General features: G+C 44.9%; 1 long non-coding RNA gene across 1 annotated transcript; it reads right to left on the reverse strand.

The window, feature by feature from the left end:
• Window positions 1-1,248: 1,248 nt before the first annotated feature.
• LOC127306537 (uncharacterized) lies at window positions 1,249-4,799 on the reverse strand. Its single transcript, XR_007854702.2, has 3 exons — window positions 4,120-4,799; window positions 1,822-4,029; window positions 1,249-1,702 (listed from the first exon to the last, which is right to left on the reverse strand). It is a non-coding gene; the product is annotated as an uncharacterized lncRNA (long non-coding RNA).
• Between the last annotated feature and the right edge of the window lie 1,114 nt (window positions 4,800-5,913).

The raw sequence follows: 5,913 nt of genomic DNA on the forward strand, positions 1-5,913 counted from the left end.
GACATGCGCCTGCCAAGCAGCGGCGGCTGAACGATGCCCGTCAACGGGATCGGCGTCCCGCCACCGCCGTCGGCGGGAACCAAACACTACAGGGACACGATCAGGATCCGGCGGGCTCGCCTCAGCGCCGAGGAGCGAGCTGATCCGACCTAGGCTCCCACCGGTAACGATGACTCGTGGGCGGACTACTTCCAGGCGCAGCACAACGCCTAGATGAACAGCACCGATGGCCTCATCGGCCGGAGGAACACCTGGAACAGGGAGGGACGCCTCCGCTTCTAGGGCGTTCCCGGGCGCACCCTCGAGCACATCGTCGACGACATCCAGAACGGCGCCCCAAGGCTAGAGATGCCGCCTTCGCCGCCACCATCTACTTCGCCCGTAGCGCGCTGGCAGCCGAGGAGGGTCCTCCTCGAACTCTTCTTCCTCGGGGCCGACGTGATCGGCGCCTTCCTCGCACCGCGCCACGCCCTACAGCGTGCCGAAACGCGAGGTGAAGGAAGAGTCGGAGTACGCAACGCCGCCCGCCATTCGGAGGCGAGGCAGCAGCAGCGTCAACATCCGCGAACCAGCGCGACAGCAGCAAAGGCACGCCGGCGGCGCCCTCCTCGTCCCGAAGCCGGAGCTGAAGGAGGAGCAGGACGACGAGGAAGTCGTGAAGGCCGCGCAGTTGGCGGAGTACGAGCGACAACAGTGCCTCATCGCCAGCAGTGACGACCCTGAGAACTGCCCTGGCTTGCGTGCGGCCTACATGGCGTCATTGAACGACAAGGACGCCTGGAGAGGCGACCTCGACGCGGCGTTCGCCATGTCCATCCGCGACGCTGGGATGCCGCTCGTCAACCTCACCGACGACCGTGAGGCTGGGCCAAGCGGGGGACGCGGATGGAGATGCTCTAATGTGCCATTCAAGAAGGTATTTAAGAGTATTAATGCCGCCCTAAATCTAAACCCTCCGGATATCTATGGATATAATCATGGGTTATACATTATGTATATCAGCATAAGGGCATGTATAATGATAGAGAAGGTGGCACACCTTCTCTTATCACTTTACTAGGAAGCATAGGCGCGGCGCCGCGCCCGTGGTATTATTATTCTTTTAGCATACATAGTTACTCTTAGCTCCTTCTAAGATATATAGTAAAGCAAGTTTTATTTTACTTGTAATTGTATCGGATGGCTAGCACGTTGATGGATGGAGTTAGTTACATTCAGTCATATAATGGTCCATTGGTCCATCTAAATGATTGAATGTAACGTTGATGGATGGAGTTAGTTACATTCAGTCATCCTCTTGCACAAACACTAACTTAACTGACACAAACTGCCGTGGCTAACTGGAATACTGAATTTCAAACACTTCGGCAGCATTTACAAAGACAGTACGTTAGTTACAACATACTGCAGCGAAAACCACGGATAGTGCTTGCACATCAGCACCAACCATTTCAAATTTTATGGCTTGGTACACATGTAGAATGTGCAAGAGGGAAAAAAAGGAAATCGCACATGCAAACTAACACCTACACCTCACCAAGCTCTGTATATGTTTCAGCAAACACCAAACTCTAAGATAAATGAATTTAAGAGAGCTCAGTGAGGATGACCAGCAGTATGTGAACTTCAGTATCAGCTAGCATAAGCTTATTGATGCGAGGAACTCCAACGGAAGAATGGTGCTTCTAGTAGAAAGCTAAATCTGAAAGAAAGAATAACGAAAAACGACATCAGTTAATCTTGCTAATGCTTCTCCTCTGTCTTCCTCGGCATTTTGCCACGCATCAGCAAAGATGAACGTTTCTAAGGTGTAAACTGAACCTCTTTTTAGCTGTGGCTTGAATTGGTCTATACAATTAGCTGGCACACATCCTTCCATTCTGTTCCCCTAGGATAGAAGTAAGATTCAATGCTTCTTGGACTAAAAAAATCTGCTGCAAAAAATATATTAAGAGAGGTATACAACGTAAACTAAATTTTCGAGTCTAGTACAGAGGGATGTCTGAAAACATTATTACCTTGCCAACACCAATTAGTTAGAAACCTAGCCAACACGACTCAGAAGAATGAAAATATTACAAAAATGGTAAGCATGCAGCTGAACATAAAGTAACTCTAGTGATATCTAGACAACGTGTAACTCAGAAAAATGCAAGAGTGTATGTCTGAACCAATGCGCCAAGAAAAATTGCTCCAGCCATTAAATTTAGCAGCTTGCTCGCCCATTAAGTCAAGAGAGGCACACAATAGTCATACTAAGTTATCTAACCACATACTTAAATATATATATACTCACCTAATGTTTATGGAGGAAAAAGCTAGGGAATCCGTAAACGTATAAATCTAGAATCCACCATGTGAAAATTTGGAAACTTGCCAGTGAAACAACATGCTTTGTAGCTCAGTGCAACACCTCAGGTTTACTGACGATGCCACAGCCTGCTATTTCAAATAATTAGCCTCTTCTTGTTTTATATATCCATCACATATGTTTTTTACACGGCATTTTCTCTCACTGACCTTTCTTATATCCATGAATCAGAGAATATGGTATAGTGCGTCCTCATCACCTTGGCATGAAGCTAAAAATAGAACACCATGTGTGATGAGTGTGACAAATAGAACAATGGCACAATGTGGGTGGAGTTTTTCATAGAAGCGATATAAAATACCATGTTTTCCAAACATTATAAATGAACATTACTGGCAGAGAAAATCACTCAACAATCTCTTCTAGACGTTTCAGGACACATGTGGCACGCAGCTGAAATCAACATGTGCACCTTAGCAACAAAACTCTCTGCCCATGGTACCATTAGTTCCCGCTGTACTATCTGCACTCACCTAGTATTGAAAATCTTGACCAATTTAGCCACGGGAGTGGAGATGTTGAAATACTTTTACTGGGAAAATCAGAACTGTAGTTATGGATTGCATGCATAATTATACCCTATATAAAAGTTGAACAGATTAGTAAACGCTAAATAAAAGAAAGAATGTGAATTGACAAACTGAAAACCTGAAACGGGATAGTATTGCTGGGTTTTCATAGCTAAGCCTGTTGAATTAGGAAATCTGAAATTTAAAGTACACTAATCTAGAACCAAAACCGAATCAATAAATTAAGTAGACCTTCATTTTGTTTTTTCCATGAACAACCTGTGCAATACAATCTTTTCACTGGTTGCTACATAAGGAGGGCTTATGCTTACACTTACGAAGCGTTCACTACTGCCAGGCATATAATTATACAAATGAGAAAAGAAACCGTAACCGTGACATGACTCCCGTGCAATTCAGGAAATAAAAGCACTACAGAAGATTAAAAATTGCCTGGCCAACAGGCTTACTCTAAGAAGTGAAGCCGTGGTCTTAAGATCCCAGTCGGTCTGTCTATGTTAACTATACTTGGAATGTTTGGGTGACTTATCAGAAAGTGATGGCGCTTAGACACTTGATCGAGCTGATTCAGCGTGTAAGATGGTCTCATTTGCATGATCAAATGACATTGATTCGTGTGAAGTTTACTGCATGGAAAAGAGATTAGAGGCAGTACAGTTGGTCGTATTGATGCTTCTCTCATTTGTGTGAAGTTCACTCCAAAATTGGGCCTGTCAATGGATAGCCCTCTGAACATTGTTAGAATAGTATGGACAGTGTAAAAGATGAACATTTTTAGTCCTCTCACCTTCTGAATTCAAGGCAAGCAGTTTTACTGAATCACCTTCTTAAAATGCAGAGTCAAACCTTTATCTAGCCAGGAAAAAGACACCTCAGTCTTGCTCTTGCAATCGCGGAGTGGATAATTTACCAATCATATGATCAATCAGGACAACAAATTTTTTTAAATGAATCACGGTAACAATCAACCTATAATGTAGTACTCACATTCTCTTGCATGACAGTCAAACTTTACTAACACTTCATGTGTCATCCACAATTGGGTGGTCACCTCGCATAGAACTCAACAACACAGAGCACCAATAGTCTGAGCTAGTCTCTCTCATCGATGATGGCGAGCTGCAAATTCTGAGTTGTAAACGATGCCATCAAGGACTAAATCTTTTTTCTAATATTAATACCTTGGTAACTAAGCAAGAGCTAGATCGAGGAGCCTACCCATGACCCCATGAGGCCCATATCCTCGGTGGCGCGCTAGAAGGCCCTGCAGCAGGTTGAGGCAGTCCTTCACGGTCATCTCCTCCTGCAAGAAGCTGAGAAACTCCACCCTACTGTCCGGGAGGCGCAGACCTCGAATTTATGGCCGAGGAAGGCAAACTTCAGGCTAGCGTTGGCCTTTACGAAGTTGCTGCCGTCGAGCTCCTCGATACCAGCGATGGTGTGGAGATGCGTGGTTTTGCCGGTGCCATTGATGCCCACGAGCCCCACCTTCTACCCGCGCTGCACCTCAAGGACACCAGTTGGATATGCCCTCTAGCCACACACCCGACGGGATGGTCGACGCGCCACTGTTCGACTGCTTCTTGCTGGACTAAAACCGGATTCAGCTGTGGCGGAGTCATTGGAGAGGAGCGCAGATCACCCCTCGGCTATGCCCCCTTCTGAAGTGGTGGTCACGTACGAAGATAGAGAGGCGTTGAGGCGTCCATGGATGGGGAGTGTCGGCGATGGAGAGGGGAAGGGAGAGATGGGAGGGGATAGAGGGCTGGACACTCTGGAGCTCCGGTGGCGGGCTGGTTCCCTTCGGCGGCGCTGGCGAGAGGAGGAGGGCAGGAGGTCTTCCCTGGGCAGGCGATCGAGGCAAATAAAGCGGTGAGGAACAGAGCTATCTCGATCCAATCGAAGAGTCAGGACTTCTCGACCTGATTAAAGCGGTGTGTCCAAAAACAACTCCAAGCGGTAGCATAAAGTAAAAAAACGTGGCAAGGCATAAAAAAATCTTCACCATGGTAATTACCGGGAGCCTCCTAACAATACTACGAAAAGGAATCGTAGGTAGCCGGTTGCCGGTAACCTTGGCACCCGGAAAAAAGGAAGTAAAAATTATCTAGACGGATGACCAAGAGAAGTAATAAATAAGAGAGACACGCGTCGCGTTAGGGGTACAGGGAAGACACGAAAAATAGGCTATCTACAGTATCCAAACTAATCTAGGTGCCCTAATCTGTTCAACTTTTATATAGGTATAATTAGCTAAAGAAAAATTGCCTTCTCTTATTTTCTAAGGGACCATTCCTTAGTTAAAGAAAGACAACCTTCTCTTCCTCCGTTATCTCTTCCTCCAACTAAAAAAAAATCGTATGTAGCAACCCTAAGAGAAGATTGTCGTCACCTCATTATATGTGCCCTAACATTTCAGCAACATTTTAACTCTATAGGAGTATTGCAGGAACAAGAATCAACACCAGTTCACCACTACAACAGCAAAATCAGTAGTGGCGGTGCCACATGCCTAATATGTAGTCAAATATTGACTACACAACATTAGGATAAAATTCATGCGAAAAATATGAAATACATGTACTTGACATGACAACTATGCTTTCTCGATCCGCCACTGAATATCAACACTACAACAATATTTGAGCAACAATAATTATATGGTAATACGTAGGTAAAAAAAACATGTCCGGTAATGTTTAACTAACATGTTGATCCCACATGTCAGCCAAATATCTATTTGGATAGATACGGGACGAAACCTCTACGGTGCCCACACCATGAGTTAGCCCTCAATAGCCGTGCCCAACTCTACTTAAAAAGAAAAGAAAATGTACTCTATTATAAATCAAAGAGAACCAAATTGATGTTGTAGATATTGATATTTTATTATAATCCTTATCAAACTTAAAGTCTAGATTTCTTAGATGAACTTAAAGCAGCTTGATTTAGAACAAATCTGAACTTAAACTTTTTTTTGGCAAACTTTAGTAAAAAGGACGATTTACAAGT

Source organism: Lolium perenne, chromosome 6 (assembly GCF_019359855.2).
Source record: "Lolium perenne isolate Kyuss_39 chromosome 6, Kyuss_2.0, whole genome shotgun sequence".
Taxonomy (NCBI): domain Eukaryota; kingdom Viridiplantae; phylum Streptophyta; class Magnoliopsida; order Poales; family Poaceae; genus Lolium; species Lolium perenne.